The sequence below is a fragment of the Alosa pseudoharengus genome, unplaced genomic scaffold, assembly GCF_046254945.1.
Source record: "Alosa pseudoharengus isolate Yale_2024_CS ecotype anadromous, Long Island Sound unplaced genomic scaffold, YU_APseudo_1.1 YU_APseudo_1.1_scf_1, whole genome shotgun sequence".
NCBI lineage: Eukaryota > Metazoa > Chordata > Actinopteri > Clupeiformes > Clupeidae > Alosa > Alosa pseudoharengus.
The window spans coordinates 4,789,793-4,813,988 of NW_027468564.1; the positions used below are offsets into that span (position 1 = coordinate 4,789,793).

The 24,196-nt window shown below is 40.5% G+C and overlaps 1 protein-coding gene and 1 pseudogene across 9 annotated transcripts in view; both read left to right on the forward strand.

The window, feature by feature from the left end:
* The window catches only part of LOC143135426 (NACHT, LRR and PYD domains-containing protein 3-like), a 331,615-nt gene that overhangs the window by 145,560 nt on the left and 161,859 nt on the right, over positions 1 to 24,196 (forward strand). The window lies entirely within an intron of this gene.
* Positions 840 to 23,774, forward strand: LOC143135751 (NACHT, LRR and PYD domains-containing protein 3-like; annotated as a pseudogene).

The window sequence follows — 24,196 nt, forward strand, 5'->3', positions numbered from 1 at the left end:
GGTGCATTCTGCTTTTTGACAGTGTGAACACTTTGAATCTACACAGTTTTCTATTCTATGATTAAAGGGATGTGTTGTCTGTGAGTGTGAGTGGATGCTAGCCTAGGCTGATGCAGTCGCGTCAAGACAAATCTGATTGGCCAATACACAGTGACATTTTATTAAATTATTAAAATGATCCCTTTCTTCATCCCACACCCCAAACATGTCATACAAAATGTTGTGGAACAGAAACAACAACCAGATATTTTCATAAGCTATCATTTTATTGTCATCGCAGTTTTAAAGCTTCGCCACCAGGGGGTGCTACAGCACTTCCCGCGCCACTGAATAAAGGCAACACACTCTACAGGGAAAATTCCTTCAAAAAAACACAGTACATTTCCCCCTATTTCGACAGATTTTTCTCTGGCAATTTTAGCCCTGGGCACATCCTCATTGTTTTGTTCTGTAGAGAGAGAGAGAGAGAGAGAGAGAGAGAGAAAGACATTTAATTTGATTGTCCATGTCTCTGTAGTGAGCTCAGTACTGATCTGACTCAGGATCAGTCCAGGTGTGGAGTGTGTGAGCAGCTACTGAGGGACCCAGTCACCACCACCTGTGGACACAGTTTCTGCAGGCAGTGCATCAGCAGCTACTGGGAGCAGCCTGGATTACCAGGATACCAAGCCTGTCCTCAGTGTGGTAAGACATGCAGAACCCAACCTCCTCTACAGCCTCCTCTGGATGAACACACAGACATGAGCACACAGGGTGAACACACAGGCCTGATCAACAGCAGAAGACACCTGCACACTGAACATACACCAGGCAGAAAGAGGGAACTAGGTGAGTAGACATTGGCTTTTTAGACATTTTAGTGATTGTGGGCCATATCTTGACAGTCTAAAACGCATGGTCACTGGCGAAAAGCTGATTTAAATTTAGTGGGGTGTCCAGTCCACATTGGGAGTGTTTTCGTTATCAAACGTCGGGCAGGTGGCGCAACAAGGCTTTCCTAGGTTTCTTAAACAGTTATGGCTGTGTTTTGTCGTAACATCATTTAAACCGATGAGAATGACATCCGTCATTCCCTTTAACAGCGTGAAGCGCAACTTCAAAGAATGCATCTGCATTTTAATAGTCAGCGGAAGAATTTGAAGAAATCTGCTTGCGAGACCGTATGAACAGTTATTCCACTTAACCATGCTTTACTAAAACCTAGCATAGTATAGCCTACACACATTTGCACTCGTCTATTACCTGATCTCATTGGCAAAGTCAAACTAACTTCACCGTGGTGTCAGTCAACGTTAAAACAGTTATACACAGTTAATTACTTTCACTATTGACTGACAATGGGTTACAATTGAAAACATAGCCTGGAAAAAACAACACTTACCCCAATAATGTTCGAATGACTGAATAAAAAAACGTTTATCCTGCAGAAGAGTTGTTTACATCTCGTGACAGGGCGTCTTCAGCTGTGCTTCATATTTGCCTCTCCGTCATTACCAATTTGCAAATGATTGTGAATAACTACTCATTGTGAGATGTATTTCGTAATATCTTTATTCTAATTATGTTTCCCATTGTAATGGTGTAATTTGTAATGTTTTGCATGGATGTGCGCTGGTGCACGTTCATGGATGATATAGGATGGTGCCTTGTGCACCTGCCCATATCACTGTAGATAATGCGCTCTTAAAATAACATATTGTCACAATCACCTGGCTCAAAGTAGCTGTGACATTAAATGGGACACCACACTGCAGCGAAATGTTCAATAATATAAGTTTATTTTAACATTAAAAAGATAAAGTCAGTATAGTGTATGGAAAAGGATAGTGTAATGCAAAGTATGTCTAGGGGTGATCAAGTAAGGGATAATGTATAGAACGCCGGTCATTGTCGGGAGAATGGAGCATTCTGCAGCATTATGAAGAGCCGTGTAATAAACAAAAGTGTAAAACGCAACGTCGGTGTGAGGAGCGACGGGCTGAAGCTCTCCCCAGCGGAGCAGCCACGGAGTGACCAGGGACCAGACCAGAGCATCAGAGCAGAGAGTGAGTTTTCTGCCAGTGCAAAAATAGGGCTCTGTATCTGTTTTTCTGAGAATTAATGTTAATAAACAGAATAATTACATTTATTTATAATTATTTATAATTATTTACAGTCCTATTAGAGTGACTTAATACTCATGAATAGTTTCAGTATTTTTTTAAATATATTTTCCGAGACAGACACAAATAGATAAAACATGTTGATGTATCAAGTTGGAATACCTGTTGGTGTATTGGGTACTTTTAGGACTCATATTAAATTGAACATTCACCCTCCATTTTCTCACTGAAATGTAATATTATGAAATCGCTGCTCTCTCTCTTGGAATGTTCGTACCCAGACATTTCAATGCAAAATAGGTGACATTACTAACTGTAATGTGTAACTAAAGTGCCCGACTGAGGATGTCCTGAAATATCGCCTCTCATGATAACTCATGGAATGCGTCTCATCCAATCAGAAATGAATAAATAGTTCAACCGGACCTAACTGTCTTTATTGACTTGTCATTTGTAAACAGATGAGGACCTGAGGAGAGTTCTAGAGAATCACAAAGCCAGTCTGAAGAGGAGGTTTGAGAACATATCTGAAGGCATCATCAAACCAGGAGCTGAGATACTCCTCAATAAGATCTACACAGAGCTCTACATCACAGGGGGAGAGAGTGAAGGGGTGAATAAGGAACATGAGGTTTGGCAGGTAGAGTCAGCATCCAGATCTCAAAACACAGAATACACACCAATCAACTGCAATGACATCTTCAAGCCCTTAGCTGGACAGGAGAAGCACATCAGAACTGTAATGACCAAAGGTGTTGCTGGAATTGGAAAAACAGTCTCAGTGCAAAAGTTCATTCTTGATTGGACAGATGGAGTAGCAAATCAGGGTGTAGATTTTATGTTCCCCCTTTCTTTCCGGATGCTGAATTTACTCAGGGGTGATCAGTACAGTCTTCACAGGCTCCTGCTTGACTTCCACCCTGAGCTGAAGAAGCTGAATGATGGTGAAGGATACAAAAACTGTCAGGTTGTGTTCATATTTGATGGTTTGGATGAGAGTCGGTTGACTCTGGATCTTGCACAGAACAGTAATTTGTCTGATGTGAAACAAACATCATCAGTGGATGTTCTGATGACGAGCCTCATTCAGGGAACTCTGCTTCCCTCTGCACTCATCTGGATAACCTCACGACCAGCAGCAGCCAGTCAGATTCCTGCTCATTGACCAGGTGACAGAAGTACGAGGATTTAATGACCCACAGAAGGAAGAATACTTCAGGAAGAGAATCAGTGATGAGAGTCAGGCCGACAGAATCATCTCACACATTCAGAAATCCAGGAGTCTCCACATCATGTGCCACATTCCAGTCTTCTGTTGGATTGCAGCCACTGTACTTCAACAGATGCTGGAAAAGAAAAACATCAAAGACATTCCCAAAACACTGACTGAGATGTTCATACAATTCTTGCTGATCCAGACATCTCGAAAGGACCAGAAATATCAAGAAGGACAAGAAAAAGATAAGAAGAGGCTCTTGGGATCACAGAAAAAAATACTACTGAAGCTGGCAGAACTGGCTTTCAAGAATCTAGAGAATGGCAACCTCATGTTTTACGAGGAAGACCTGAGAGAGTCTGGCATTGATGTCAGTGAAGCCTCGGTGTACTCTGGCATGTGCACTGAGATCTTCAAGACAGAATCTTTGTTCCACCAGAAGAAGGTCTACTGCTTTGTGCATCTGAGTGTCCAGGAGTTTCTGGCAGCTGTGTTTGTGTTTCACTCATATTTAGCTAAGAACCTTGAGGCATTGAAATCCCTCATCAGTGATGAGCAGAGAGATGAACTCAATCCATCAAATTTATCTTCTCTTCAATCAGTACTAGGACTAAAAGACAACTTACATGTTTTACTTAAGAGTGCAGTTGATAAGGCTTTGGAGAGCCAGAACGGACACCTGGATCTCTTCCTTCGCTTCCTCATGGGCATTTCTGTGAAGAGCAATCACAGACTTCTTCAAGGTCTACTGAGCAAAACACACAACAGCTCTGATAGTATTAAGGAAACATGTCAGTACATGAAGAAGCTCAACAGAGAAGGTCTCTTTCCTGAACGATGCATCAATCTGTTCCACTGCTTGCTTGAAATGAAAGATGATTCCATGCAGAAAGAAATTCAGACATACTTGTCATCTCCAAAGAACATCAAACAGGAGTTGTCTCCTGCCCAATGTTCAGCACTGGCCCACATACTTCTGATGTCTGAGGAGGTGCTGGATGAGTTTGACCTGAAGAAATACAACACATCAGATGAGGGACGCAGGAGACTGTTCCCAGCTGTGAGGTGCTGCAGAAAGGCATGGTGAGTTTCTGATGGAGAGACTGTGTTAACTATAGCGACTAAATATAATGTTGCAGTCACTGCTGCCAACTGCTGATGTAGCCCGACAGTACAAAACATTAAGATACCTCAATTCAAAAGTAAAGGTTATCCTATCCACCCTATGATGGTTGACCAGCTGAAGGTATGTTTTCGCAAGAGTTTATCTAGCTTGCCCAGCTTACGATAGTAATTAACTGGTTTTGCTTATCGTACCATCTCAAGCTGGTAATTTGAAGTATAGTATATATAAGTATAAGTATATATACTCTTTTGATCCCGTGAGGGAAATTTGGTCTCTGCATTTATCCCAATCCGTGAATTAGTGAAACACACTCAGCACACAGTGAACACACAGTGAGGTGAAGCACACACTAATCCCGGCACAGTGAGCTGCCTGCATCAACAGGGGCGCTCGGGGAGCAGTGAGGGGTTGGGTGCCTTGCTCAAGGGCACTTCAGCCGTGCCTACTGGTCAGGGTTCAAACCGGCAACCCTCCGGTTACAGGTCCGAAGTGCTAATCAGTAGGCCACGGCTGCTCCCCGGCTGCCCACATTATTGGTCTGTAAATTGTCTGACATTTGTGTCAATCAATATTTGTCATGAGATATCTTTGAATTTGTAGTACCATGGCTATGTGTTTTGTGCATACTATAGTTAGCTAAGTTATGCTAGCTCTCGTTGGTATTTCCAGAGAGTGCTAACCAGTAGGCCATGTCTAATAAGAACTTGCACTCTCGGGAAACTTCCTTCCTCTGCTTCCATGTGGGGGCACTCGCGTGCGAGTGCAGAATGAATGGATGTCTATGGAGCTGTACCCCTCAAAATCCTCTTTACTCGGGATTTACATTTTTGTCTAGTAATCTGAATGTTGCATTCGAAAGGGGAGGCAAAGAAAATATATACTGCTGAATATTATATTTTTTAAAGTCGCTTATAAAGCCTTTCAAAAATGTCAATGACGTCATTCATTAGCAGAACGCTAACGTGTTATGGGCAACGATGACCCAACCTGTAAGAAATCAAGGAAAGGATATTCAAATATTCATTAATTTAACTTTTGTCCTATAATCCATATTGAACTTGCAGAAATTACAATACAATCTGTGATTTGTCAACGACAATCAGGTTTTCACCTGACAAATTTAGCCGTCTAGCTCCATAGACCGCCATTCATTTTGCACTCGCCCACGATCACCCCCAGTGGAACTCTGGTGAAACTGCAACCAAATTCGGTACAATGGGGCGATTGAACTAACCTGGCCCTAGCCAGATGAATGTCGTTCCGCTTAGCTCCGCCTAGCTTCACTCACATCCATCTGGAACCTCTTCCATTGAGAGTGATTTCTCCAACCAACTTAATGGTTTAGCCAATCAGGACGCAGGGCGGGAGTTTCATAGATGTGACATAGCAGAAGCGACTGTGAGACTGTTATCAGCGTCACGGGTTGGCTTCGATTAGAGTGGTTGAAGTAGCACGTCAATAGATGACGGACAAGTGGCTTATTCAATCATATGCAAGCATTTTTTGATTAGGTCCAGCCTTCTGAAGCAACACTTCAATGGATCGGTTCCAGATGGATGAGTGGAGCTAGGCGGAGCGAAATTCAACTGGCTAGGGCCAGGTTACGATTGAACAGGCTCTCCGAAGATGGGCTCTGGTATTCCGAAGGCTAATTACTAGCAATCCCTTTGTGTTGAAGCTGTGTCGTTAGCAGAATTAGCTAATTGTGTTGTATTGCATATGTAATGTTATGTGAAATGCATATGTATCTTTTTCTGTATTCTTGTACAGTTGTATCATGTAAATAATGATGTGTTAGAAGAAGCATTGTTGTAAACGTCAGTAAACACAAGAAGTCAACTCTTTTTTATTTATTGGAAAGCTTCTGACTAACACACAGTGTTTACAAGGACACTTTTATTCCAATTAGATGTTATCTAGCGGTCTAGTTCTACCTGCTAATAACACAGTACGAGGGCAGCATAGTGTGTATGTGTGTGTGTAGGGATAGTGTGTATGTGAATGATCGGTGTAGCATACTGTCATTATAGGGGAATACTATCTCTTGAGTATGTTGATTTAATGGGCCTCTGTTTAAACAGTATCCCTTCCATTTATCCATCTCTGTAATATTTTATCTTTTCTCATGTTGTTATGCAGGCTTGCTGAATGCAAACTCTCAGAGAACTCCTGGAAAATTGTGACTACTGTTCTACAGTCACCAAACTCCCTGATAGAGCTGGACCTAAGTCACAATGACCTGAGAGATTCTGGAGTTCAGCTTCTCTCTATGGGACTGTTTAGTCCCCACTGCAAACTGCAAACATTAAGGTTGGTGTAAGGCAATGCATTTACTGATATTTATTTGTATTTGTTTGTTTACTTAATTTTTATAGTTAGCGATACACTACAGTGACAGGTAAATTAAAAATATTCATTATAAAAAAGGACCATTTATCTATCTCTGTAATGTTTTATCTTTTCTTATGTTGTTTTGAAGACTTGCGGAATGCAAACTCTCAGAGAACTCCTGGAAAATTGTGGCTACTGTTCTACAGTCACCAAACTCCCTGATAGAGCTGGACCTAAGTCACAATGACCTGAGAGATTCTGGAGTTCAGCTTCTCTCTATGGGACTGTTTAGTCCCCACTGCAAACTGCAGACATTAAGGTTGGTGTAAGGCAATGCATTTACTGATATTTATTTGTATTTGTTTGTTTACTTAATTTTTATAATTAGCGATACACTACAGTGACAGGTAAATTAAAAATATTCATTATAAAAAAGGACCATTTATCTATCTCTGTAATGTTTTATCTTTTCTTATGTTGTTTTGAAGACTTGCGGAATGCAAACTCTCAGAGAACTCCTGGAAAATTGTGGCTACTGTTCTACAGTCACCAAACTCCCTGATAGAGCTGGACCTAAGTCACAATGACCTGAGAGATTCTGGAGTTCAGCTTCTCTCTATGGGACTGTTTAGTCCCCACTGCAAACTGCAGACATTAAGGTTGGTGTAAGGCAATGCATTTACTGATATTTATTTGTATTTGTTTGTTTACTTAATTTTTATAGTTAGCGATACACTACTGTGACAGGTAAATTAAAGATATTCATTATAAAAAAGGACCATTTATCTATCTCTAATGTTTTATCTTTTCTTATGTTGTTTTGAAGACTTGCGGAATGCAAACTCTCAGAGAACTCCTGGAAAATTGTGGCTACTGTTCTACAGTCACCAAACTCCCTGATAGAGCTGGACCTAAGTCACAATGACCTGAGAGATTCTGGAGTTCAGCTTCTCTCTATGGGACTGTTTAGTCCCCACTGCAAACTGCAGACATTAAGGTTGGTGTAAGGCAATGCATTTACTGATATTTATTTGTATTTGTTTGTTTACTTAATTTTTATAGTTAGCGATACACTACTGTGACAGGTAAATTAAAGATATTCATTATAAAAAAGGACCATTTATCTATCTCTAATGTTTTATCTTTTCTTATGTTGTTTTGAAGACTTGCGGAATGCAAACTCTCAGAGAACTCCTGGAAAATTGTGGCTACTGTTCTACAGTCACCAAACTCCCTGATAGAGCTGGACCTAAGTCACAATGACCTGAGAGATTCTGGAGTTCAGCTTCTCTCTATGGGACTGTTTAGTCCCCACTGCAAACTGCAGACATTAAGGTTGGTGTAAGGCAATGCATTTACTGATATTATTTGTGTTTGTTTGTTTACTTAATTTTTATAGTTAGTGATCAGTGTTGCCACAGTTACCTTGAAAAAGTAATCTGATTACTGATTACTCCTTTAAAAAGTACCTTAGTTACTTTACTGATTACTTGATTTTAAAAGTAACTAAGTTAGATTACAAGTTACTTTATTTGTTACTTTCAGCAGCTGCCGACAACACCCCCACCGCCTCAACATAAAAATTATAACCGGTTTTGCCAATTCTCACTATACTGGAAGTGCATTTTACCTAACCTACTTAATTTTTGTAGTTAGTGATACACTACAATGACAGGGAAATTAGAAATATTCATTATAAAAAGAGTAATTGAACTATATGAAAATTGTAAGAACTATATAAGACACTGCCATTGTATTGCCATAGATAAGCCGATACCAGTCAACAAGGCAAATATTGGCTGATGCCGATGCTAGGCCATTATATATTGTTCATTGCACCCCTACAATTTAGCCATATTACATATTGTACTACATTTTAGTGAAACAGTTCAGATTTGTGTGTGTGTGTGTGTGTGTGTGTGTGTGTGAATGATCGATCTATGCCACACTCTAAAACCTCACAGCTATCATTACTTCAAATGTTTAGTAAGTATAACACAGTTTTTGTGTTTTGTTGAGATTACTTGCCTAAAATGAGTGTAATTTAATGTTGAGGTGGAAAAGTAAATTTAAATCAAGTAAACTACTTGAATTGCTGAAGTTTGTGCTACACTGTGAAGTTAGTTGGTTAACCTACAAAGACATCGTGCCACACTGAAAACTAATATTTTGTCGCAAGCAATTTGCCCTCTGTCAAACACAATTGCATTTTCCAGCTCTGAACAAAACCCGTTCACCCGTTCACGAGCATTTTGTTTCATTCGTCCTTTCTGGCTGCCTGGGACATGAAGCAGAAATGGGGGACGAGAGACTGAAACGTTCAAAGCAATTATGCCGGAATTGTTTCAAGGCAAACACTGAAGTGTAGCATTCGAGTTATGCTCGCATAGCACACCAATTCAAAAGTAGCCTATGTGTTTTCTGTCGGCTACATGTCCAGCTACTGTAGGCCTATAAATAAACAGAATATCAAACCGTTTTCAGTAGCCTACCACTGTTGCAGAAATCACATAGGTATCCCTTACACAGGCGCGGATCAATGCATAGGCTAGATGTAACCTGCGTTGTGTTGAACCTGCGCGATCCAGCCCTGCACACGCCCGGACTCGAACCCGCGAACAGCAGCACCCCGGATCGGGAGGCGAGCGCGCTAACAATTGAGTCAATAGCCCAGGCTACTGGCTCGCATGCCAGCAGCACTCTTGAGGCGTCCTGGAGTGAGGTTTACCAACATTCCACAAGCACAGCTAAGCTAGCTGGCATCCGTTACATAGACATGGCTGCAGCCTAGGGGCCCCACGTGTGTGTGTATGTGTGTGTGTGTGTGCAGGCGCGGATCAATGCATAGGCTAGATATGGCTGCAGCCTAGGGGCCCCACGTGTGTGTGTGTGTGTGTGTGTGTGTGTGTGTGTGTGCAGGCATGGATCAATGCATAGGCTAGATATGGCTGCAGCCTAGGGGCCCCACGTGTGTGTGTGTATGTGTGTGTGTGTGTGTGTGTGTGTGCAGGCATGGATCAATGCATAGGCTAGATATGGCTGCAGCTTAGGGGCCCCACGTGTTCCAGACAGCCAGGGGGCCCCATTGGCCATAAAAAAATAAATAATGTTGTGGTGGAAGGTCATCAAATCGGCCAGTAGATAAGTAGAAAATTTAGCTCACGACTTCAAGAAAAATCACCAATAAAACTTAAGCTAAAGCATAAAAGAGCTTTCAAGCAGGCAGAATTCGATGCAAAAATGGTTTTATTGATGCTAGCAGCAGTACCAACAGCAATAAACCGTGAGTGTATCTCGAGAAGGCACTCCCGAACAAAGGTAGAACTCTCCTACTTATACCCCTCCACAATGCTGACACAACACTACCCCGAACCCACAGATGGCGTTATGAAAGGATCGTTGTTCGCTCTTATCTTCGCAAGTCAGCAATATTGCTGCCAATGGTACGAACTTTTCACCTTAAGTTTACAGAAAGTTCAGGGGTGTACAGTATAGAGTGATCTCAGGTCATACATTGTGCATGGGTTAAATATCGTTCGCCCCCCCTGCACTCTCCTACTGGTTGTTATGAGTAGAGCTCCCCTGTGTACGCGTTATCTTGCAGCTTCAAGGCCGACTTAAAAGGCCTAGGCTAATGCAGCATGAGACACAGTGCAACAAAATGAGACACAGGGCAGCAAACAGAGACATCGGGATACAGAGTGCACATTCTGGTAGGATGGCTTCGTTATGTTATTAGAAATAGTTAAACTTGTTATTTAAAAAGTTATAAAAGGTTATTATATAAGAATGATGTCTGGGTATTACTTGATTGTCATTTGAGGTTATATAAATACATGTTTTACCGTTTAAACACTCTTTGTCTCATCATGATGTTTACAGACATTAGTGATAATTTTATACCACAATAATTCATTCAAATTCACATGAGAGAATAAAACTTAAACGTCATTGGCCCAAAATTAATATTTAAAGTAGCAAGGCGCTGATTGGGTGAATATGCGGAGTTCACGGTCAAATTAGGTTTTAAAAATATGCGTCATTCATAGGCCTAGGCTACAGTTCGTTTAGACTCCTTTAGAAAATGTCAGAAAGAAGATATGAGAGCAGGGCTCAAAAGCGAAAGGCTCTAGTGTAAGATCTAAAGAACAGCGAGACCAACCTGCAAAAAAAGGCTGCTGCCGCGTTTGAGTAGCCTAAAACACATGAGAAAAACATAGAGAACTGTCACGCAAGGGATGCTAAACCACATAATCACAATATCGTCTTATTCTAAACAAAGTTTAGAATAAGCACCCTAACTATATTTTAACCTATATTTTACTATTTATGTGTGAAAAAGGGGATTTTAGTTTTGATATAAAAAAAATTGTTAAGTCGCATGTTGAGGATATATTGTTAGTACTTCCTATTTCTACCGAGAGGTACCTCTGTGACCACCACCACCTGTCCGCTACCTGTGGGTGGTCAAAATTCAGAATTTAGGCCATATGGCAACAACATGCAAATAGGGCCTTTTTGTGTCTATTCAAATGAATGGTACCATAGGATTACAATAGGGTTACCTGTCTCTCTGTGTGTACGGTATGGATTTGCACACTTTCTGAAGGGGAGGGCTCTTTGACTACGCAGTCTCACTACAGTTGAATTATGTCCTCTGACTGCAATAGAACCCTATGAATTTGGGAAATGAAAGTCATCTAAATGAAATAAAGTCATCTAAATGATGACATTATTTAATATAAACATTGTTTTTAAAAAAAAAACAATTATGTCCCTAAAGGAAGGCTATTTATTTTCCAAGACGGACTGCTCTATGAAAATATTACCATGATATTATCACTTTATTGGCCAAAATACAGTTGAAATTGTATTATGTTAGGTTTATAACTAGATATATCAGAGCATAACTTATGCACACTTAACTTAGTTAATTTCTTTATTTCATTTGTAATGAAATAAAAAAAAATCACATGATCAGTAGCCTAATAAGACAATAAATAAATAAATAAACAGGTTCCTCTTCAGGTTTGATGTCAAACAATAGTAGACTAATGTTTAAGGTGCAGACAGGGATTTCACAGAAAGTCTTGTTTTTTTGTGTTTATGTTTAAATTTATTAGCAGATGGTGCTTGGTTTAAAATTTAACAGCACCGCTACTGGAGAAAAAATCTAGGGGAAACACTGTATGAATATATAAATTAAAACTTAACAAGAATTTAACTGAATTTTACAACCATACAATATAGGCCTATGTATAATTAGATTGTATTACATTTGTGCTACACATAAGGTAACATATGCACTAACGCCTCATTCACACCAGATACGTGGTGTGTGTGTTCCCTGGCATTGTTGTGTGTGTGTGTGTGTGATTTCATTGGCGGAGCTAGGGGGTGGCTTCGGGGGCTCAAGCCCCGAATCTTTTTTTTTTTGTATGTTTTCAATTTCCAACGATTCTAATTTCTAATTTAACTTCCCCTTGGTTTCTATATAAATGTTACAAAATGTAGGCTACTGAGCAAATAGGACATCCCTTATTTTCAAAGCCCAATGTTGAGATTTACCTGTTGTCAGTTGAGTTCGTTCAATTAATTTCTTGTAGGCTAGTAGCCTAGGCAAATATGAAACGGAGACGTAACGTGGCTACCGGCGGGATTTTGAATTTGCATGTTTCATGCATTTTAGGGCAAACAATACCATGAGATTGATGTGTTCTCCATTTGAGGAACGTAATCAATTGCGGACGTGCACAGACAGCTCAGACACAGAGCGCATAGGCCTATAGGCCTAGGTTAGGCTACTTTCACTTTCTAGAGCGCATTCATTAGGCTACGTAAAAGATGCTTCATACCAAAACAACGATCAAACATTATCAAATGTATCATGACGTGTTGTCACAAAGACTTACTCCAATTAGAAAATCGAAACCAAAATCATGTAAGTGTTCTCTCATTGACGCCTGTAGGCCTATAAGGAAAATGCGATTTCAGTTTGTAAAATGTATCTCCCCCCCACCCCCCCCAACTGAATTAGTCCCCCTATGTGAAGCACTGAAGGGGAGAATTCCCCCCATTTTGAAAAATGCCCTGAATTAAACTTAGCTTCATGTGTTCCATTGAACATTTTAACATGTGGGTTCACAATGTGTGGGGCTGTGCTAAACCTGACCATAAGGCTACTTTTGCCTGAGTTCAAAGTAAAAATGTATTGAGACAAGGTAGCATCCCATCAGGGCTATCTCAGCATAGTATACTAGCCTATAATATACAAACCATAACTCATAAAAAATGCTTAATTAACTAAGTGCCTGCTGGTAGGCTATGCCTATAGACCCCTCTTGAAAGACCCAAAGTGCCAGACAGATATACCTTGAGTCTCACATTTTTAAAGTCTCCATGTGTCCATTAGTTTACACAGAATTCACTAGAAGTCATTATTTAAGGGGTTATTTTTCAAAATTTTCTGTCGGGGGTGCATGCCCCCGGACCCCCCTAGCCTTCCGTGTGTGGCACTGGGCTAAGCCCCCAATGTTTCAAATGTCTGGCTCCGCCCCTGATTTCAGACTGTCAGGTACAGTCGGTGTCTTGCTACGGGTACCAGTAAGTGCAGTGTCAAGTTTGACGTTGTTTGGATAAGAAATGCAAAATATATAGTTAAATATATTGGTATGAGAAGCACACGTTGGGTTTCTCTGCTCTACTGTAGCCACTCCCCCTCTCACACAGCACAGTGCAGGACCAGAGACAGAGAGGATATGGGCACAGCATGGGTCAAGTTGTTTGGATGATCATGTATGACGTCAACAAGAAAGATTCCCTGTATGCAGTTTGCTTCTATATCATTAAGCTATTCAATAGGTATAGCCTCAATCAAAGCTTTAGGCTTATGTCATTTCGATCAGCTACAGACAACGAGTGGCAGACAGAGCGTGTCACTTACGCTAGAGCAGGGGTTCTCCACCTTTTTGGCAGGTGACCCTATTTTGATTTCACAAAACGTTGGCGACCCCAATCATTCACATGTTGCGCGAGAGAGCGCAACTCATCTCTGCTGTAACATCCAGACGAGAGCGGTTCTTTAATTTTCCCCAAATGTCCTTGCGCGTTGTTTTGCTATTTTATTTTGAACATTGATCCAAGTTTATTTTTACTTAGCTAGATTATAATACAGGATCCGTTACGTAACTTGAATATCATGGGGTTTTATTTATTTTTTTATTTAATGTATGTATATTTTAATGTAGGCCTAATATACTGGTCAATTTTAAGATACATCTCAGGTCTCTGCTGTAACATCCAGAAGAGAGCGGTTCTTTAATTTTCCCCAAATGTCCTTGCGCGCCTGGTTGTTTTGCTATTTTATTTCGTACATTGATCAAGCATAATTTTGTCAATCAAATATCTCATGTGGCCTGTCTTAAGTTTATTTCTACTTAGCTAGATTATAATGCAGGATCCGTAACTTAACTTGAATATCATGGTTTTTAATATTTTTTTTAATGTATGTATATTTTACTGTAATGTACTGGTCAATTTTACCAGTTGGACAAGTTGGGAAACAATGGGCTAGAGATTGTTGAGTCACATTGTTTCAAATTTCATAGGATGATGCATCATTCCACAAAATGGTTTGTCTTCTCTATCAGGAAGTTAGTCAGTAGCTTAACAATAAACATATAGCCTTAACTCAAAACAGCTGTTATAGGCTTATGTCATTTTGATCTGTAAAAATGTCACATGCAGCCATGCCTAAAATCTGCTTACTGCACATTAATCATAGGCTAATATATTATCATATAATATTCGGTATTGAATGCTTAGGAATGATGTTTTTCCCTACCGTACTATTTGTACGCAGGTGTAGCCTACCTGTGGACATGTAAGTGCTACGGGTTTTCTACAGAAATGGCATGTTTGAACAGGCACTGCACTAGATATATTAAAATAACAGAATAAGGACACGTTTATCACTACAAACTCAGCGGAGTGTTGCAAATGCAGAAACTGTTTATCTGAAACAATATGGCAGCTTCCGGATAGAGAATAATGTGACCATAAAACCATAGACACAACATAAGAACATTCTAGAATATTACCTCAATACAGTATGACAATGTGGGATCATGGGTAACCCATTCAATTCATTATGCAATTCAAATGGCAATTAATTTTGCAATTCATATTTGCAATCACAGGGGGGCCCAAAATAATCCAAAAATGTTTTCAGGCTGGCATTGTCAGTTTTGCCAAATATGTTTTCAAAATGCAATCCTATATTGCACTTTGAATATTAAATTGCAAAACGAATTGACAGTTAAATGATGAAACTGAATATTGAAAATTGAAATGCAAAATTAATTGACATTTGAATTTTGAGACTGAAGTACCATGGCAAAATGGAATGCAATTCAATCCATGTTTATTCTATTTTTTAACCAAAATTATTCAAATTGATTTTAGGATTGCATTGTCACTTTGCAGATTAAAATACAATTTGTTGGAAATTATTGCAAATTGCAATATTAAATTGCATAATGAATGGGCAATTGCATAATGTAATGTCTTTTAGAATTGTAGGTTGCATTCTCAATCTCATTTGAATTATGCAACATATATGCTTCCATACATTAGGTGTGTAAATGCAACCCAGGTCACACTGTTCCTTACTGCTAGATGGCTTATAGTTGCCTCACTTTTAGTAATAATTTAACTAGCAACTATTCTACTCTGTTACATCATATATTATCCATATACATTATATTATATTACTATTACTATTTTATATATTTGTTTTCTCCTATTAATCCTTTCCTCTCTTTTTTATCTAAATGTAATGTAATCTGGCGCGAGAGATACAGTCAGTTCATTACTATCACGTCACTCTTGGAATATATACTGCAGCGCAGCCGCAGCCGTTAAAGTCAGTTCAACAGGAGTCGACGAGTAGTCAACAGCTCTGCTGTGCCTCATTTTGCTGTTAACGTTAAGACTTCAAGAAAATTCGTGAACCTTCTCGCCAGGTAGGCATCTGAACTCGTTTTCCTTTACTTTCAGTACTTTTTAAGTTCTTGGGCTAATCAATACATGAGTTATTCCGGAAAACTGGGGAAAGGATGTTGGAGCTAATTAACAGCTAGTTCTATCATTAACATTAACGTGCTAGTTTATAGTCGACCATCTGGTGTTAATTTTAGACTGATTAGAAAAGTTACCTTTGTAATAGATGTAACTTGTAAATATTTCTATGTTTTATAAATTTTTGAAGTGTTTTGTTTTTAATGGCAGTGTATACGGTTCGCCTCTGTGAATGTTGTCCAATGTTAGTGTTTCACATAAAAAAGCAAGGTTAACATTAACGTTAGCCTTAACTTAACGTTAGTTCAACAAGAGTAAACCACAGCAAGTCGTCAATAATTCTGCTGTGCCTCGCTTTGCTGTAAAGACTTTAAGAAAATTATGTAATCTTCTTGCCAGGCTTTGAGGAATTGTATCAGAGGGTAGCTAACGTTAACTGTTTTTAAGTCTGGTGCCCAACGACCAACGTCCCGCTTTGTTGTTTGAGTCTGTGGGGATCCAACGGCTGCGGCTCGAGCCCCAACCTCTCAATCGGAACTCCTGGTTGTCCTCGCTCCAGAATTCACCCTTCGCTAAGCCACACCCGAAAACCGCCACAGGCCAATCGTGGCTTAGCAACCCGTCACTAGGCACGGGCAAGCTTTCGAGTTTTGCTATGTTAAGCAGAAGTCGAATTTGCGTTTTGTTTCATTCGACTCTCCTGAATGAATGTAACAGGCATGGGGGACGAAAGAGACATACCATTTAAACTATGTACTTCCCACAACTTAAATATTTGACAACATATCATGAATGGTACTTCAAATAGGTGTTATTTTAAATAGATTGTTGATGGGTTATACATGTTGGTGAACGTCTGTTGACAACTTCTTGCCGTCATCGTGAAGCGTGTATCTCGCGGTTACGGAAATATCATGCAATATGCCATTTTTTATAGTTAAAAACAATATGTGTTCTGAATTATATCATGTTTCTATAGTGTAACATGTTATTTCACTGTGTCTTTACGTGGGTTAGGGCACCACACATCCAAATAAGTGCCCTTTATGACCCAAAGGCCTTCAGTCTCCATATGTTAAATAACTCATGAACGGTTTTGTTCAGAGCTGAAATTCCAACTGTATTTGACAGAGGGTAGTTGTAGATTGCTAGTGACAAAATATTAGCTTTCAGTGTGGTACGATGTCTTTGTAAATGACATTTCATTGAAAAGTCCCGGTTCTCCCCCTATGTAATAGACGTGCAGGGTGCTAAAGCTTGTCAGGCATAGCAACTGTAACGAAGGAGGGCGGGACTTAGCTAAGGGTGAATTCTAACTGAACTGCACAGACACAGGATAACAGAGTAGGCTATCTGAATTTGAAACACCTCTGATTCTCAAGACAGGCAGGCTACGAGATACAGGATAGCTAGAACAGAGAGGGAAGGGTTACAGGTCTTGCAACAGTATGTCATAACCAATTAAAAAGGACGATATATATAATTTATAATATGTGAACTTAAACGGGACAGGTCCTAATAACCTCTGACTAGTTTAGGCTACTTATTGTTAAATTGCAATGTGAGCGGCAGCCAGCAGGGGAGGATACGTCACAAGATTATTTAAAAAGCAAACCTGCGTCTGCCCTGATTCTGATACCATGGCAGTATCAATTAAACCGTGGGGGGCCGCCATGCTGAAATAAACATAGAGGAAACACTGGGCTATAATATTAAAATACCATTTTTTAACAAGCCTTCCCTAAATTCAAAAATGTATCAATGTGTAGGCCTATTCATGAGCTCATATCCCGAATAGCACCTTGACCAGCTGCTGACCAGAGTAGTGATATGACAGTGGTGGACAGTAGTGATCTGATCTGATGTTCTGTTCTTGATTTTTATTGATCAGGGCATTGTGTAAACAGTATATCTTCCATTTATTCATGTTATCTTTTGTTGTGTTCTTATGCAGGCTTGCTGATTGTAAACTCACAGATACGTCTTGTGAGATTGTGGCTTCAGTTCTACAGTCACCAAACTCCCTGCAACAGCTGGACTTGAGTGACAATGACCTTGGGGATTTTGGAGTTCAGCTTCTCTCTAAGGGACTGTCCAGTTCCAACTGCAAAATACAAACATTAAGGTGGGTGCAGACATTTCTTTGTAGTCTTTGTATCTTTGTCTGAAATGTCCTCATTAGTTAGAAGAACCATGACAACATAACAATGGAACATCAGCTGGTCAGCGAAATGAAAAAGTAGCAATTAATATCCTACCCTGATATCATTGTCCAGGTGTCATTCTACTTTTGAGCTTATTTGTGAGGCTTAAAATGTCTGAACTGATCAAATCAGTCATATTAGTTTATGATGAAGCAATAGGGCACAAGTGAGAGTGGCGTTGGTAGCACATAATGCCATGGCTTTTATTCAGCCTTGTGCTGTAGGTAATCACAGCCATGGCTATATCTGCTACCAACGCCACTCTGCCATATGGCTTTCATACAACAGTTCTAACTAGTTGAGTTAAAAGTCACCAAATTGTGTTTTCTAACGGTTTCTAACTAATTTATATATGTTTTTTCATTCAACCTCCGCCCGAAAAATAGTTCCAGTAGTTCCAATCTCCACGGAGAGCCAAACGCGACACCGGAGAGCCAAGTTCAGGTTGAGAGAGGCTATGTGTGCTTGTGCACACAGTGATTTTGCAGAGCCCACTCGTTCATATTATGTCATATGCTGAATTGAACAGTCACCCTACTCTACTTACTCCATTTTCTCACTCAATAGCTGTCAAATGTGATGCTCACACTGGACAATTCAGAGAAAAAAGCGGAGTGTCCAAGTGCGGATGTCCTTAGATATCGCCACTCAGGAAATGTCTCTTGTCCAATCAAAAATTAAGAAATAGTTTAACCAGACCTATCTGTTGTAAAATAAAGAAATAACTTAACCAGACCTATCTGTTGTAAAATAAAGAAATAACTTCAGATTAACACAATGTCACCAGTTGATGCATGTAAAAACAATGAAAAGGACATTCTCTCTCTCTCTCTCTCTCTCTCTCTCTCTCTCTCTCTCTCTCTCTCTCTGTCTGTCTCTCTCTCAGGCTCTCTGATTGTCTCATCTCAGAGAAGGGTTGTGGTTTTCTGGTTTCAACCCCCTTTCCCTCTCATCTAAAAGAACTGGATCTCAACTACAATTATCCTGGAGAATCAGGACTGAAGCTGTTATCTGCTAGACTGGAGGATCCTGTCTGTAAACTGGAGATACTGAAGTATGTTCAGAAAGAAACCCTAGTGTTGCACATTAGACATTGTCTCCATTGTGGAGACCATAGTTATTTCTTCATACCGAGTGTACTGGCCTATTTTCAAATGTGTATTATAATAGCTGCATCCACAATCCAATGCAAATATTTAGAGGTGCGTTCAAAGATAGTTTAGAGGTGTGTTGCAAACATAGCTGAAAGTTTAGGAACCTCTGCATTCTGTTTGTCTTGAGTTCTGTGCGAACATTTCTGAACACTCAGTGGAGCTGGAAAGAGTTACTGTTAAAATGGACTCTTTACACCAAATTGTTTGAAATCTTACTGTTCAGAGAAAGCATATTTGCCACAAACATTTACCACTGTTTGTTGAATTTGAATGCCTCTCAGATTCCAGGCTGTGACAGGGAACAGTTTATCCCCGGCAGACAAGAAATGCTATTTTCTGATTGTCTGACAGAGAGGCTATTAATTCTGTATATCAGGACAGCTATGAAGTAGATCAAGGTACTCTAAGCAATGCTGGGTAATGTCACTTCTGTTGAAGTTCAAACAAAACAGAGTGCTACGTACCTTCTCCCTCCTGTGTCCTTGCGGTTGGACTAGTCTGTTTTAGTTTTTGTGTCCTAAGAGACCGTGTTTTTTTTAAAGTGTATTCAGGCAGCTAGCAGATGGTGAGGTGATGTTTGCTGTATGTGACAATATGTCAGTAACCAAAGAAAGTGGTACAACAAACGATCATTAATTCAGGGTTCTCAACAAGTGGTCCGTGGCCCACAGGTGGACTGTGAAGGTGTTGCTGGTGGTCCCTGATCATGCATTAAATAATGGAGTTTCACTGCTGGAAAGTGCATTTGTTATTCAAAGGGAGTCCTCAGGTTGCTCACTAACTCTAATCTAAGTACAGGACAGACAGTGTCGGCATTTTACTTCATGATTGTCTCCTGAGAACTAGAGGGGTCTTGAGGCGTCACCTTGGATGCGTTTGTATGCGATAAAGACAGCTGGAAAGAGATTTACTTCATTACTTTATACCAGGAAAAACATGTATGGCAGCAGGCTATTTTCTGTGGGATAATAAATCACATTTCACAGGTGGCACAATCAGAAAAAGAGCAGCGTTGAGATCTGTCAAATGGTACGTGTGTGTGACATTTTGTTTTTCAGAACTGACCGTGTGTGACATTTTGTTTTTCTTACAGAACTGACCACGCTTCTTTAGACAGAGCACGACCACGCTTGCTGAGATGTAAGTTAATTGTTTATTTAGTATTTGTGATCATTCACATGTTTTAGCTTGGAATGTGTGTATGGGAGTCTTGTAGCTGTGTGTGTGTATTTTGTAAAACATGACATGCCACAAAATAGTATGTGTGGGTGTTATAGTATGGTGTGCTTGAAAGTGTGTGTGTGTGTGATGTGAGCAGAAGTATGTGTGTGTTTCTGTGTGAGCGGAAGTGTGTGTGTGATGTGAGCAGAAGTGTGTGTGATGTGAGCAGAAGTGTGTGTGATAGCAAGGTTTGCTAACCTGTGTGAATGTTTGTGTTTGTGTGTGTGTATGTTAAAGCATTGTGTGTAGCTATTTTGTGTGTGTGTTTAGTGTGTCTGTGTGTGTGTGTGATGTGACCAGAAATGTGTGTGTCTGTGTGTGTGTGTGATGTGAGCAGATGTGTGTTTGTGTGTGTTAATGTGAGAAGTGTGTGATGTGAGTAGAAGTGTGTGTGTGTGTGTGATGGGAGCAGAAGTGTGTGTGTGTGTGTGTGTGTGTGTGTGTGTGTGTGTGTGTGTGTGATGGGAGCAGAAGTGTGTGTGTGTGATAGGAGCAGAAGTGTGTGTGTGATGTGAGCAGAAGTGTGTGTGTGTGTGATAGGAGCAGAAGTGTATGTGTGTGTATGTGTACTGGTAGGGTAGTGGTGTGTGTGTGTGTTTGTGTGTGTGCGCTGGTAGGGTATGTATGAGTGTGTGTGTGTGTACTGGTAGTGGTGTGTGTGTTTGTACTGTTCTCTCTCTGTATGTGTGTGCGTGTGTGGTCTCATGTTCTCTGTGTGTGTGTGTGTGTGTTCTCATGTTATCACTGTGTGTGTGTGTGTGTGTGTTCTCATATTCTCTGTATGTGTGTGTGTGTGTGTTCTCATATTCTCTGTATGTGTGTGTGTGTGTGTACTGGTAGTGGTGTGTGTGTTTGTACTGTTCTCTCTCTGTATGTGTGCGTGTGTGTTCTCATGTTATCACTGTGTGTGTGTGTACTGTTCTCTCTCTCTGTAAGTGTGTGCGTGTGTGTACTGTTCTCTCTCTGTAAGTGTGTGTGTGTGTACTGTTCTCTCTCTGTAAGTGTGTGTGTGTGTACTGTTCTCTCTCTGTAAGTGTGTGTGTGTGTGCGTGTGTGTTCTCATGTTATCACTGTGTGTGTGTGTGTGTGTGTGTGTGTGTGTTCTCATGTTATCACTGTGTGTGTGTGTGTGTAGACATGGTGTGTGTGTGTGTTTGTGTTCTCATGTTCTCTCCTCTTGTACTGTTCTCTCTCTGTAAGTGTGTGTGTGTGTACTGTTCTCTCTCTGTAAGTGTGTGTGTGTGTACTGTTCTCTCTCTGTAAGTGTGTGTGTGAGTGCGTGTGTGTTCTCATGTTATCACTGTGTGTGTGTGTGTGTGTGTGTGTGTTCTCATGTTATCACTGTGTGTGTGTGTGTGTAGACATGGTGTGTGTGTGTGTTTGTGTTCTCATGTTCTCTCCTCTTGTACTGTTCTCTCTCTGTATGTGTGTGTGTGCGTTTGTGTTCTCATGTTCTCTCCTCTTGTACTGTTCTCTCTCTGTATGTGTGTGTGTGTTTGTGTATGTGTGTGTGTGTGTGTATGTGTGTATGTATGTGTGTGTGTTCTCATGTTCTTTCTGTATGTATGTGTGTGTGTGTGTGTGTGTTCTCATGTTCTCTGTATGTGTGTATGTGTGTGTGTGTGTTCTCATGTTCTCTCCTCTCTTGTCTGCAGATGCCTGTGATCTCACACTGGACCCAAACACAGCACACAGAAAACTCTCTCTCTCTGAGGGGAACAGAAAGGTGACACATGTGGATGAGCAGCAGCCGTATCCTGATCACCCAGAGAGATTTGACTCCACATGTCCTCAGGTGTTGTGTAGAGAGGGTCTGACTGGACGCTGCTACTGGGAGGCTGAGTGGAGAGGAGATGTTGGAGCTCATATATCTGTGGCCTATAAAAGCATCAAGAGGAAAGGGAACAGTGATGACGTCACAATGGGATACAATGCCAAGTCCTGGAGTCTGTGCTGCTGCTCTGATCACAGTTACTCTGTCCTGCACAATAATGAACCCACTGACATACCTGCCCCCTCCTCCCGCTCCAGAACAGTAGGAGTTTACCTGGACCGGCCGGCCGGCACTCTGTCCTTCTACAGCGTCTCCACTAACACACTCACCCACCTGCACACGTTCCACTCCACATTCACTGAGCCCCTCTATCCAGGGTTTGGGTTTTATTGGGATTATTCTGGCTCCTCAGTGTCCCTGCGCAAGATCACATGAGCTCGTCCTCCAACAGGTACATCCACCTGTCACTCTTTCTCTACTCCCCCTCTCTTCTCTTCCACTCTCTCTGTCCGTCTCTCATTCCCCTCCCTTCCTCTCTACCTCTCTGTCCTCTCTCTGTCTCTACTCCCTCTGTTCCTCCCCCTCTCCTCCTCTCTCTTTCATTCGCTCTCTGCCCTCCCTTTCTTATCTCCCTCTCCTCCCTTTCTCTTCTTCCCCTCCTCCCTTTCTCTTCTTCTCCTCCTCCCTTTCTCATCTCCCTCTCCTCCCTTTCTCATCTTCCCTCTCCTCCCTTTCTCTCTATCTCTCTCTCTCTCTACCCTCAGTCTCTGTCCCCTTCTCTTCTCTTCCTCTCTCTCTCCATTTTCAGATGTGTGTGTGTGTGTGGTTTGTATGACACTGTAATGTAATACAGGCTTGTAGGCACAAGAAGCTCTTTTACAAACAGTAAAGATTACATTATTTTTGCTTTGCATCAGATTTAATGTTGCCCACTGGCATATCACACACGTCAAGCTAATATTTTTGAAGTTGAATGTGTGTGTGTGTGTGTGTGTGTGTGTGTATGACACTGGTGTCTATTTAAGTAACTGCCAAAATTCAGACTTAAATTCATCAAGTCAAGACTCTGTGTAACATTCCGCAGTAACCACGTAACCGTAGCAACATCCATTCTGTTGATCTGTGGCCCTGGCAGTGGAGCAGGGCTTGTTGCTATGGCAATAGCTCCAGCTTTGGCCCATAGACTGTATAAAGAACTGCAGGAACACCAGTCACACACTCCTGTTCATACACATGTGTAATGTATGTATGTATGTATATTCAATTATAGACTACCGTTTAATGAAACTAAACAAATGCTGATATTGCTTTCTTTATATTATACTCTTTCCCTAAAATGAATGGTGTGTAGGCTATTATGATAATGTTTCCAGCAATATGATGTATTCTGTTCTCCCTAAAGTATAGTTATTTGCTGAATTATCTTTGAAAAATGTTTGCTGATCGGAGGTGTCAGTGTTTTTATATGTGTTGACATAGAAAAAAACATGTTTGCTTGTTGCTTGTTTTTCAGAATAAAATATATAAATAAAATGTGTTTCTGACTTTAAAAATGTCTAAATAAAGATTCTGAAAGGAGATTTAATGAACCTGTTGTCATTTTATTTGTTTCATTGTATTTTATGCCATAACAAAACAGAGTATGTGATTTTTACTTTGTGATTTTTTTTTCTTTCAAACTTCCTTTTTCTGTAGTTGGACATGGCATGCATTGACCACCAAGGCCATCTCTCCTTTCAGTGCAACACTGTAACAGATTGGTGTATTGCAGTAGTATAACTGTCAAAAAACACGTTCATTTTGATTAATTGATCATAGAAATATTAATGCGTTAAAAAAAAGCTGATTAATCACATTTTCAAAGTGACATTTTGACACAGTGCAGTCTGGCTATCAATGATTGAAGGAGGCAGACGCTGACGGGAGCATCAATCAAGTCAAGTCTGAAGTATCACCAGAGAATTTGTAATAGGTAGTCAGGCTCTGGTGT